A 14062-nucleotide genomic window follows, 5' to 3' on the forward strand; every position below is an offset into this window, starting at 1 on the left:
TAAGGTTTCAGTTAAATAAACGTTTACTTTTTGCAAAATGTTACAGAGCCTTTAAAAGAAAATAACACACACACACACACACACACACACACACACACACACACACACACACAAACACTATAATCACTATAACACCCAGAATATAAAGTACATGAAATGTATATTTGTAAGGTTCGTTCAGTGTTTTTATTAAAATATGCATTTGGAATAGTTGTATGCAAAAGAGTAAAAAAATTTCTGGGACACATTAATGGACATCTATCACTTTGAGGTAGAGCCAGGAGAGGAAGTTATTGGGGAATGTAAACATTCTATTTTATGCTTTATATTTATACCGCTAACATTCTTTAATGTTTCAATTTAAATACAGCTGGGAATGTGTACCCTAAATTTCATGTTGCCAACTCTCCAACTTGGAGAAGTTACTGTATAAAGAAGATCCTCCTCTCCTAAAGGATGACTGGGTTACTGGGGGGAGGTCATCATCTTTGGTATAGAATGGAATAACTGATATGCTTGCCTTGTCTTGAACTGGGGAGCCCCGCACTGTCTCAGGGCTGCAGAGTGTCAGCACCAGCAGCATGGTCCCTTTGCTTGATTTTGCTTGGCTTTGAGTTTGGGATCTCCAGAACTGCAAGAATACATTTCTTTTCTTTACAAAGTAGTGCACGGATTCTGTTTTATCAACCAAAATGGACCAAGACAATTATCCCTTTCAAAACTAAGTTCTGATGACTAATCCAGTGGGTCTTGACCTTCCTAATGTCACAACCCTTTAATACGGTCCGTCATGTTGTGATGACCCCTACTGCAAAATTATTTTTGTCACTACTTCATAGCTGTAATTTTTCTACTGTTATGAATCATAATGTAAATATTCAATATACAGGATATCTGCTATTCCACCCCTGTGAAAAGGGCATTCAACCCCCAAAGGGGTTTTGACCCACAGTTTGAGAATCGATGCTGCAATCAAATGGGATAAGATAAGGACAGGCTCAGCCTTCTGGTCTTACTGAGCCAGAGTTTCTGACTACAGAAGATCAAACCAAGGCTATGACCTGACACTGTGGGATTCGAATGACAACAGTGAACACTTATCATGGGCCTGGCCTGTATCAAGCTTTATATATATTAACATAAGGATGTTTTCTTTCACTCTGTCAAGGTACCTGCCACTTACATGAGACTCTAACCTCAAGATCTGGCCTCTGAGTTCACACTTTCCTGCTCTCTGTGATTGTTATGATTTTTATGATTCATGTAGTGTCTTAGCTACAAGCAGAAGTCCCTACCAGTGGTGAAGGGTTTGGCTCCAAAACTACAGGTTAATGAGTAAACAGATGAAGGAAGTGGTTTGGTGCATAATAGCAAGTTTCTATCCAGACTTCTATAGCTGTATCAAGTAACGCATAAATACTGTTCAAAAAAAAATCTGTGCCAACAAGACCTTAATGTTATTAACATTCCCAAATTCAAAGCCCAGCAGACCATATTAATCTATTTTTTATTTAATATGAAAAAGATGAGGAGGAAAACGATGGACTTGTTTTCATAACTATAGGAGTCATTTACCAGCACATGAACCACAAGATATTTACAGATCCTTACAAAATGCAAATCGTGGTTGGGGCCTGGAAACAACTGAGACGAGAGGGGAGATCTTCATGCCTACTGAGCTGTTGTTTTTTCATCAGTGACTCAGAGGACATCTCAGAGATAGCCTCTTCTGGCCAACGTTTGGCTATTAGATATTGACCACACACTCCATTCCTCCAAACTCTTGTATTGTTAGGGATAACCTCCCACTAAGATTGCTCCACATCATGAAGATGTCAACGTGTGTCTAGAAATAACTCCTGGTAGAGTCGCCCCCCTCAGTGCATGTTCACTTCAGGACTAGCCAATAAGAGGCAAAGTAGAAGTGGGGCATGGTGGCACACACACCTTTCATCCTGCACTTGAGAGGCAAAGGCAGGTGGATCTCTGAGTTCAAGGCTAGCCTGGTCTACAGAGTGAGTTTTAGGACATCCATGGCTACACAGAGAGGCCATGTCTTGAAATCCCACTCCTAACCCCAAAAAGGGATCAACATAGAGCATTTAAATGTATATTTAAATTTACAAAGAGAAAAATCATATTACCAAATGTCATGGGAGAGTCATATGAGAGATAAGGATACCAATACTCTTGGGTTTAAAGTGGGATAGGCCGTCCTAGGTGGGCCACTGGGGTAGAGTTTCAGGGTACGAAGCCTTGCATAGAGACAAAAAACAGCCTGCTTGGCCCCCCTTTGATGTGGGCCAGGTTCACTTGCTGCCCCTGGTGCAAAGCTCTCAGCTCTACCTAGATGGACTTCCGGTTTGCACTTGACCACAAAGAGAGAACAAACAGAACAAAAAACCAAGCAGTAGATTTGAAGCCAACACACGGTAAAACAACTAGCCCTCTGTGTAGGAGATAACATCTTATTTTCTTCCCAAGTAAAATTATATTGACTATGTGTGCTATCTATCTGCACTTTTTCAGATTACTAAAAATTTTAACTTAAAAATCATTATGACTTGATGTGTGATGATGTGAGAAAATAAAAAGTACCCTGTTGGTGCTTCTGTTTATATGAAGTATCTCCATTCATCTATATTTCACCTGGGAGGGGGAAAGGCTGGGATGAAAAGAACTAAGTTCTCCTCTCTGCTTGATCTCACTTCTACATCGTCTTCCCATCTTTAAAGTGCCAGCCAATCCCATGGTCTCCTCCAGCTGGTTTTAGTGTCTTCAGTGTGTCTCTAACTGACTCACTAAACACCAGCATCCACATTGCTCTGTCTCCCACAGTGTGTGTGGCCACTCCCAGCCTCTTTTTATTTTAGCCCGGGTGCTGAGGACTCAAAGTCATCACTTTGGAGAACTCTTCCCCACACACGGTTTCATTAAGGTCTCACGTGGAGGTTTGGAAGTACATGTTATTCACACAAGTTAACTTGAGTACAGAATCTCCCTTGGGTCTCAAGTGTGAGTGGCCTGAGATCTAGTCTCCAATGGTATGGGAATATATAAAAATAAAATAAAATAAAGTGTTCAGAAAATATTGGTCCATATTTAAGGTGGCAGCTTAAATGGAAAAGGGGACAGCATAGAGAGTTATTATATTGGGGTCTCTGACTATGAAGTTTCTCATTTTGCCACTTTCTTGTGTTATTTTATCCTTGTTTTGGCTTTCCCTTTAAAAAAGAACTTAAGAGGTTTTCCTCTGCAAGGAAGTAAGACATGAAACAGCAGATCATGTTGTGCTCTTCCTTTCATAGCAGACACACTGGATCACTCAGTCCTGAGAAGTTTCCTGAAGGACACTCATAGCTCTACTCTCATACAGAGAGCTTTAGATCCACACCCCTCATACAGGCTTGATTGGGTCATAACAGAATTTTTGTTGTTGTTGTTTTGGCTTTTCAAGACAGGATTCCTCTGTGTAGCCTTGGCTGTTCTGAACTCCTTTTATAGACCAGGCTGGCCTCGAACTCACAGCTATCTGCCTGCCCCTGCCACAGAGTGCCGAGATTAAAGGTGTTCACCACCACACCTGCTTCATAATAGAATTTTATGAGTTGGGGAAAGTACTTTGATTTGCTGTCAGACACTGTTGTTGTTGTTGTTGTTGTTGTTGTTGTTGTTGTTGTTTTATTCTTATTTGTTTGCTTGATTTGGTGTTCTGCTTTTGTTTGATGCTGTGTCTCATGTATGCCAGGCTGGCCTTGAACTTACTATGTACCTGAGGCTAGCCACTGAATGTCTGATTCTCCTGCCTCTACCTTCTGAATGCTGAAAATGAAGGCATGTACCACCATATCCAATACCATATGTGATTTTATTCTGTGCTGAGAATCAAGCCCAGGGCTTCACGAGGGTTTTGGGAGTACTGTGCCAAGAGCTTTGCCCACAGCATCTGCAAGACTCTCGTGTACTTTTTAAAGTGTGAGCGTGGGGAGTGTGGGCACAGGTGCTGGGGTATACTGTGCAGCACTTAGAGAAGGATGTTGGGCAGACTCTTCTTTTTACTTCCTCCCTTATTCCTTTGAGACAGGACCTAGTAGGTCCTATCAGTCTTCTGCCTCTGCCTCCTTTCATGTGAATGCTGGAGATTCAATGCCAGGTCCCGGTGCTTCTGCCACAATCACTCCCTCTACTGAGACATCTTCCAGGCTTGCCAGGATGGTTGCAAAAGAAATCTGCATTCAACTCTGTGGACTTTGAGGAAGGTAGTGTGTCTTCAGAAATCATCTCATTAGTGCAAGCTCTAAACCAAACAAGACTGGTTTTCCTCTACATGAGGGAATCTGCCAGCCAACATCACTGTGGAGCTTGAACTTGCCAGCCTCCATGCTCACGTGAGCCAAGACCTTCAAGCTGATCTCACTCTCCGCGTGCGTGCACTGCATGTCCTGTGGGTTCTGTTTCTTTGGAGAAGCCTAGAAGGAGTAGGTTCTGCCCATCTATGTATGTATAGAGTTGGACTTGAAGCTGCTCAACTGAACAAGAAGGAGCTGGTGCCGTCAGACTTGTGGCCCTAGGTGTCTGGATGCGGACCTTGGTCTTTGGTTCATCAGTAGCTATGTCTAGCTCCCTTTGTTGGCTCTCTTGTCTAACTGAATTCATTCTGTTGTGTTTTATGTTCCATTATGTGTCGTCATAAACTCAACAAATGGATTCCTATCAAATACAGAAGTTGCGTAACAGAAAAGTTATGCAAGCTACATTCAATATTACACAAATCTTTAAAAAAAAAAACTGATGATGATGAGATATCGAAGTCCCAGTGCATACTCAAGGGAAAGAAAGCATTTATATAACAAGACAATAAGTCTTACGATCAAGCTAGAGGCTTAAACATCAAACCACAAAGGTTTGATTTAGGTATAATTTAGAGCCAAAAATCTTCATTATAAAACATGAGGTTCTGGACGGTGGTGTCGCACATCTTTAATCCCAGCACTTGGGAGGCAGAGGCAGGTGGATCTCTGTGAGTTCGAGGCCAGCCTGGTCTACAGAGAGAGTTCCAGGATAGCTAAGGCAACACAGAGAAATCCTGTCTCGAAAAACAAAAAAACAAAAAGAAAGAGGCATTGGTCATACGTGCTATGCCAGCCCTTGAGAAGACAAAGCAGAAAGATTGTGATAAGTGCAAGGTAAGCATGTGAGTTCTAGGTTATTGTGGGTTACAGATTGAAACTGTCTCAAAATAATATAATAATAGTAATAATAATAGTAGTAGTAATAATAATGCTAATAATAATATAATAATAATATAAAGTCTAAATTTAAAAGTTGGAGAAGAGTAAATGAAAAAATGAATTTTGTTTCAGCTCCCACCTGAAGTTTGTAAGTATTCTGTTACTAAACTATTTTCTGGAAGAACAACCAATGTTCTTAACTGCTGAGCCATCTCCCCAGCCTAAACTATTTTCTGATGGAGGAAAAGTAAAGCGTCTGAGGGTGAAGAAGATGTTAGGAGTAATGAAAACATGATGTTATGTTGTCTCTGTACACACCTCCCACTCTGAACTGCTTTTCTGTGCTAACAAAAATTCCTGACCGTTTTATACTTGTCAGTAAGAGAAGCAAAGGGCATTTCTAGTTGTATCAAGGATTTCAGAAGAGCACAAAAAAAAAAAAATGAGGAACAAATACTAGTGAACTCAGAATGTCACCACAATGCTAGAGTAAGAATGGAAGGGCTCCACCCTACCTGCCCACATAAGACCCTGGCCAAAGCAAAAACCAAACCATGAAACAACATGCACAGCAACCTCGACGATCTCGGGAGGAAACAGTTAGCTTATGACCCATTTGCCCTAACCAGTACATGGCCTTCAATCTCCTGTGCTTGTCTCTGTTGCATCTCAGACAGATAAGACCACGAAGTGACAGAATAGAGTGAGGTTGCACACTGTGTGACTTTTCAGTAAATGCGACACACGTTTTCTCAGTGCACAATTGGCTCATTCCTCTAATCTGGAAGAAATGGAGGAGCAGGGAAGGATATAAGAAGTGTGTTCCATAATTACAGTACTTTCCTTTCATTTCCCTAGTCTGCTAATGGCCAAGAAAATAAGGTTGAGGTTTTGTTTTGTTTTGTTTTGTTTTTTGTTTTTAACCATTTAGATAGCATCTCTTTCCATTTGTCATGAAAATCTACTTTGGAAAAAAAAAAGGTTGTGGACCTGTAAAAGCCAGAATATGCTTTTTCCAACTTCCTTCTATGGAAACACAACTGTGCAAGAAGTCCTGCAGAGCGTATAAGATGCCCTTTGCGTCTCTTGCCAGCAAGCATAAAACAGTGAGTGCATGGCTGAGCCAGAGGGCTTTAGAGCTGAGGAAACCTAACCCCCAGGAAGAGCGGTCAGGTTGGTCCTCAGATGTTGTTTTCAATGTAAGCATGAACCCCCTGCTCAGATGTAATTGATAGGCAGCTCAGTCTCCATGTTGGTCCCCTAATATATGAAACAGAACTTGTCTCTTGCCCACTGCTTGATCACTTTCCCCTGGTGGGGCGACCTTGCCAGGGCACACAGGAGGCGAATCATTTCAGGAGGTCACACATCTCTTACCATTCGGTACCCACCCTCGGAAGCACGTTTCCCAGGCCCTTTGTGGTACTCAGAAGCTGCGTTTTAACAAGCTGGATGTTGTGAACAAAAGTTGTTCTCGATAGCAAAGGTAGAAAGTGTAGGACTCCACTAGGTCCTGGAGAACTATTAGGAGCTGTAAAGCAATTCTGCCCTCTGACTTCTTAAAGCTTCTTGGAAGGTGATAGTTTTAGCAATAATGAGCAACAGGAAGAGGCTTCTAGAACTGATAAGCTGATGGAAGATCATGATAGAAGCATTACTGTAACAGAAAGGAAGCCCTTTCCAATAAGAAACATGAGCTCATAGAAACCTACATGTGATTAAAATGATGTTTTGAGGACTTAAAATACCCAAAGGTCTTGAATATCTCTATTATTCTTAGTTTAACCATTTTTAAATGATAATTAAGGCTTGAAAGGGAAAACATCAGTCCCTTCCTCGTCTCACCTTTTATCTTAAAGCAAGCACTCTAAAACCTTTATGGCCTTTTGTTTATTTTGACCAGTTTCTTCCTTTCTTTCTTCTTTCTTTCTTTCTTCCTTTTTCTCTTTGGCTTTCTTTCTTTCTTTCTTCTTTCTTTCTTTCTTTCTTTTCTGGAGACAGGATTTCTCTATGCAGTCATGGCTGTCCTGAAACTCATTCTGTAAACCAGAGTGGCCTTGAACTTAGAGATCCACCTACCTTTGCCTCCTGAGTGCTGACAATCAAGGTGAGTGCCACCACTGCCCAACTTAACTCTACTTTAAAATTATATTTTTATTTTATGTGTATGGCCATGTTGCCCACATGTAAGTGCGCCACATGCATGCATGTTGCCAGTGGAAGACAGAAGACAGTGTAAGACTGACTACAAGTTGTGAACTACTCTGTGGGTGGTGGGGACAGATCCTGAGTGAGTTCCTGCAGAAAAAACAAGTAGTTCTAAAGAAAAACCACTTTACTCTGGAGGCTTTGGTATCCCCACCAAAAGTAGCTAGCTCTTCTTGTCCCCCAGCTGCCTCCAGAATCTTCCTATCCGTATCTTAGTGCCTCTGTATGCAAATAGACATTTCTTCCAGATCGTCTATTGTTCGAAAGTCAACTATCTCTGTTCATTCTCATACAAAGGCACACATTTTCTCAAGAAATCCGGGAACTCCAGGTTAGGACCTATAGGAATTCCAACAATAACCGTGCTCCGGTCGAATGACGTTCTTGCAACTGTAGTCCGAGGCAAGTGCAGAGGCTCCTGGCAATACTGAGAAACAAGGAACATGGTGGAGCCACTCGAAGAGAGATGGGCAGCAGTCAAACTAACCGGGCGGAGTTGCCAACAGCGCGTTTGGAAAGTCTCTAGAGAAACGGCAGTGAACTGAGCGCGCTTTCAAAGGCTCCCATCTTCTTTTATTCTGTTTCCTCCTTCTCCTGAGCATTCTTTCTCTCTGTGTGTCCCTCTCCTCCTCTCTCTCTCCCTCCTCTTTTTACTCTCCTTCTTTCTTCCTCAGTTTTCTTCTTCATTTTTTTCCCTCCCCATTACCTCCCCAACCTCTCCAAAACCGAGAATCACATTTCTTGAGCAGAACGGCTCCACCTATTGGTTCTTAGAAGAACGTCATGTTTATGCTCAAGCTGAAGGCACTGCACAGGTCTGTGAAAATAATTACTCCCTGGCCTTTACTACCGGGAACACCGTGTTACTTAATGGACTACACTGTTCGTAAAATATTAATTTGATTCCGAACTGATCAAACCTGTTGCCACAGACCATATACTTCATGATCGCCTTCTCTTTGTTTCACAAGCAGCAGGTGTAAAGTTTCGCCCTGCTGCAGAGGCACACCTCATGGCCTTTCTATCTTCCCTATTCCATTTATATGAGCTGTTTCGTGGCTTCCTCTCGCGGGACCTCCTCTCCTAGTTTCTCTGCCATGATTCAGTCTGTGGCTTCCTTTCTCGCTATTCTGCACTCGCTTCCTTGGGCAGTTCATCATCCTCCACTTTCCCAATTATCACCTTTATATAAATAATAGGTATATATATATATATATGCTTCTAGATTGAACTTTCCTCGTGAGCTGTAGATGCCCATCTCTAAATAATAGCATGGGTAGCTTACAGGCAATTTAAGCTCATCCACACTGTTCCCTCATTTTTGTTAATGGCACCTAACATGTTCCAGCTATCTACTGCAACTTAACAAACCTCACATTTAATGGCATACCACAGCACAGAGATGCTGTCAATCAATGATTGTGGGATCTCAGGGATAACTTGCCTCTACTCCCTGGCTGGGAGCCAGATAAGAAGACTGCTTTTGTCTGTGAACAAGGGAGGTACCCTAGGTCCTGTTTGTTGCTAAAATAGGAAAAGTAGATTCCTTGTCCACTGCTTCCTATAAAGATATTTTATGTGCATTGGTGTTTTGCCTGTATGTATGTCTGTTTCAGGGTGTCAGATCCCCTGGATACTGGGAACTGAACCCAGGTCCTCTGGAAAAGCAGCTAGTACTCATAACTGCAGAGTCAGCTCTCCAGCCCCAATATATATTATTGATGTACTGGTTGTTTTTGTTGTTATTGTTGTTTTGCTTTTTTGTTTTGTTTTGGTTTGGTTTTTCAAGACAGGGTTTCTCTCTGTGTAACCCCTAGAACTCACTCTGTAGACAAGGCTGTCCTCAGACTCATAAAGAGCTGCCTGCCTCTGCCTCCTGAGTGCTGGGATTAAAGGCGTCCATCAGCACCACTTGGCAAGAATATTTACTGAACCAATTCTTTTTAAGAAGTTAAGCTACAAACGTAGCTTCAAGTATTTGATAAGTTGAGTAGCTTGTGGTTAGGAGGACGTACGTCCCAGGTGGAACAGATCATGAAAAGGGCTTCCTGCTTTACCCATTTGACCATAGTCAGACTTGAACAGGGAAAAATTGCCATGTGTTTTTCAGGCCAGGTGGTGGCGGTACACACCTTTAATCTTAGTACTCAGGAGGCAGAGGCAGGCAGAACAGCCTGATCTACTGAGTGAGTTCCAGGACAGCAGGACAGCCAGGGCTACATGGATTAACCCTGTCTCGAAAAACCGAGAGAGAGAGAGAGAGAGAGAGAGAGAGAGAGAGAGAGAGAGAGAGAGACAGAGAGAGGGAGGGAGGGAGGGAGGGAGGGAGAGACAGAGAGACAGAGAGACAGAGAGACAGAGAGACAGAGAGACAGAGGGAGGGAGAGTCGGTGTCTTAATACTAGAGTGAACTTTAGTTGGAGGCCTCACCAACCATTTGATAACCAAATTACCTATGACAGGGCAATGTGGCAACTGTCATCCTATGACCAGCTTTGTGGTAAGTTGTTGAGAATACAGTGGGTTATATCATGCCAAATTTTATGTTAAAACATGTTTCTGAAATGTAAAAGATACAAAAGACTGCAGGTAAAAGACAGTTTAAAATACCAGTTGAATGAGTTTAACCTCTAGAGGTGAACCAGAAACACTGCTGGGACGCTGGAATGCAGTTTAACTGCCTTGCGTGGAAAGCATGCCTCAGTGTGGGCTTGGTTTAAAACCACAGGTAGAAACTGGTCTGTGAAGTTCTATTGTGGCTGGGATTCAGGAGCACAGGAGGATTAGTCACTAGGTGGATTTGTAAGCACCTAGCCTCACTAACTTAAGTATTCTGATTAAGGTATATTATGAAACTAGAAATTAACAGATATATTTCTTTGGGAGGAACTAAATTTTAGTATGTGGGCTATTAAACACATAGCTAATATTTGTGGCAGGAACACAGTTTCTAAACGGGCTTTTCTAGCTAGAGGCTTGGAACTCCGCTTTCACAGATTAGGTTTCATCGCACAATGTTAAGTTTGATGTCAAAATATTCTACAAAACCAGTTGAAAATAAAGGCTTAACTGGGCATTCAGAGGTAACGAAAATAAACCCCATCTCACATGTTTTGTGTTTAATGAAATTTACATTGAATGAGAGTAATAATAAAAATAAGAAATGTGTTGAACAAAAAGAGGAGACTGTGTCTGTGGCAGGATTTTTAGATTTGGAGCAGGCATGGAGTGATGCAGAAGAGCAGGAGATAGGCCAAGCAAAGACAGAAATTCCCAGAAGATGAGAGGAGGCAGCGTAACTGAGAGGATGCTCAGAAAATAGTCTGAAGGCAAAGTGCATAGAAGAAACACACAAGAGGCTGAAGAGCAGCAAGAGTCAAACAGTGGACCATTTTCAATGTCAAGCTAATTTAGAATTTTCTATAGGACTTGCTTTGAATATTCAGTATAGAAGTGTCAATAGGATCTAGATAAACAATTCTGAAGGACCCACAGTGACTGGAGGCAAAGCAGGCTATGGGAAAGAAACTCCCTCCCCCTTGAACATGGGAAGCAATAGAACGCAGAGCAAGTGACAACACGTAACTTCAGAGGTTAGACCTGTAGAAGAATTTTAATCCAGCAACATGGCTGCTCTGATCATATCCAAAGACCTTCTAGGTCTGTAGAATGCAGCCCTTGGTACACACCTCTAATTCTAAACAATGAAGGTGAAGTCCGTGTGTAGAAGGAAGCAGCCATATTTTAAAGTGATGTCTAATTGAGCAGCAAAGTGACTAATGAGAGAAAGATTTGACAGAATAGGATATGCCTGACTCTCAAGAAAAGAGAGAGGAAAGAAAGGAGACTTAAGAGAAGTGCAGAGAAGAGAGGAGGCAGTTTTGCTGGGACAGTTTTACAGAGACAGGTTGTAGAGAGAACAAGCTACACACAGGGGAAGAGAGACAAGGCAGAGAATAAGGAGCCAGATTAGAACGGATTGCCAGAGTGAGTTTGAGGCCAAGCAGAGAGCAATTCAGTCAGAAGGCAAAAGAGAAGCCAGATTGAATCAGTCAGCTTGCAGAGAAATTTTGAGCCAGACAGTTGAGTTGAACCAGCCACAAGTCAGAAAGAACCAGAAAGGGTGAGCTTATTCAGCAATAAATCTCAGAGGCTGAAAACACTTTAGGCCTAGATTAGATTGTATGGAGGCTAGAAGCTTCCAGGACTAGGCCTAGGTTAGCAGATGGCGCCAGTAAGTTACCTTCACATATTCTGGGCCACAGACATCCTGCTTTCATCTTGTTGCATGGAATATGTGTTCTGAGCCCCCAACAGGCACTGTGGCCTACTATCTACCATGGAGGGAACTGGGAGAGGTCCTGGCCAAGTTCCTTCTCAAACACTTTCAGGTGAGTTGTGTCTTGTTAAATTATAACAAAAGACACATGAAAGGATGTGTCCTATAGAAGAAACATTATTTGGCTCAGAGCTGGGCATGCCAAAGCACTGTTGTTTGGCTCCTGAAGGTCCACACCCTGTAGACTTGTTCCTGTCTGTGGAGGTTGGTGAGGTAGTTAGGGTACTGGACACATTGCCCCAGGAAGGGATAAATGCTGGTTCCTCAGAAATTAGTTATGATTGACTTAAAAAGGATGTCCACTGCACATGCTGGGCTTCTGCTGTAGATAGCCTCTTCCCTTCCCTCTTCTCTGCCATATTGTAAACTGGGGGGGGGGGGGGGGGGGAGCCCTTATGAAAGGCCACTGTTAGAGCAGCCTGGTCCTCAAATTTTAGCATCTATACAATCTAAACCTTTCTCTATGAAATACCCAGCCTTTGGTATTTCATCATAGTAACAGAAATCAGACCATGTGAGTAAGCAGAGCACTGTGGCGGGCGTTGGATACGTGCCCCTGTGTATTTACATCTTTCCCTAGATACCCTTATGACCAACAACAGACCAGTGTAAAACAACAGAAGTTAGGTATCATACCACGTGGATGCGTATCTTCATCTAGTAAACTTAGAACATAAGATTTTGAAAGTGGGGCTGGGGAGATGGCTCAGAGGATAAGAGCACTGTCTGCCCTTACAAAGTTCCTGGGTTCACTTCCCAGCAAACCACATGGTGGCTCACAACCATCTAATAATGAGATCCGGTGCCCTCTTCTGGTGTGCAGGTGTACATGCAGGTAGAGCACTGTATAAATAATAAAGAAATAAATCTTAAAAAAAAAAAAAAAAAGGAAAAAGATTTTGAAAGAGCAATTCATTTTGAAGCTCAATACAATACAATGGCCAGAGGATGGCAGCACACCCCTTTTATGCCAGCACTTGGGAGGCAGAGGCAGGTGGATGGCTGTGAGTTTGAGGCCAGCCTGGTCTTTAGAGTGAGTCTAGGACAGGCAAGGATACACAGAGAAACCCTGGCTCAAATAAATAAATAAATAAATAAATAAATAAATAAAAACAACAACAAAACCAAAAAAACCAAAAACAGAATGTTCTTCAAGTCGGCAACTGTTGCTGGTCTTCCAAACATGGTTCTGCAGTGGCTACTGAGGAATTCAAAATGGACACATAGGGTTTTAAATTTTCATCTTTGTCGTGTGTCTGTCACCTACAGGCCTTAAATACAACGGAATCAGCCAGAGATCCTTGTGCTGGGAATAAAACTCAGGGCTTCATGCCTGCTAGACAGGCTCAGAACTGAACCATACGCTCAGCTTGACACTTTTAGTTTCTAAAAGGCAGCCAGACATCCAAATCATATACACACCAGATATAAGAAAATTCTATAATGTTGAGTTCAATGAATTTTGATAAATGTATAGAGCCTAATAACCATTGTCACCTCAATCTCAGCACAGATCACACCTCAGCCCACACCTGCAGCCTGTGGAAGCCACTGACCGCTTTCCTGCATAAAGTCTCCCTGGTCTGGTTTTCACAGATGACATCTGACAGCAAATACTCTTGTGCCTGGCTTCTCTCTGTCACCATGGTGCTTGTGACGCCTCTCACACTTGCATTTCTCAGCTGGTACCTCCTTTTTGTTGCTGTGTTTTAACATCTGCATAAGTTACAAACTGTTTATACATTTACCTGCTAATTTGACTTGAGTTGTTTTTAATTTTGCCTATTCTTACTAAAACTGATAACAAAATGAAACAAAAAAATGTATATTTCTCTTGGGTAAAATACCTAGGATTAAGGAACTATTACTGTACTGAGAAATATTTGTATTCCTAAGATAGCCCAATAAAATAAAGAATATAAACACTTTCTTGTTTTATTTGAAAATAAAATTTATTAGCTGAATCTATGTAAGACATGTAGAAGAATTTGTAGGCTTTTTTTCACCCTAAAAGAGCCAAATACAATCACTAACATTTAACATACTCTAGGATAATATTTAAATATGTATCACACACTGCTTCTTACAAATTCAATATATTATACATCAAATAAGAGAGTGTAGTCATACTATTATTTACATAGTTAAACTACATATTAAGAAATCTTCTGTGACTTTTAAAGCAAAAATGTTGAAGAATCTGTAAATTGAAAACTAGAACAATTTCTATTGATTCATTTTTAAAAAAAAATATAAAATGCCCACATGTTAGACTAGCTCCATT

The sequence above is a fragment of the Acomys minous genome, assembly GCF_964271855.1.
Source record: "Acomys minous genome assembly, chromosome: 11".
NCBI classification, from domain to species: domain Eukaryota; kingdom Metazoa; phylum Chordata; class Mammalia; order Rodentia; family Muridae; genus Acomys; species Acomys minous.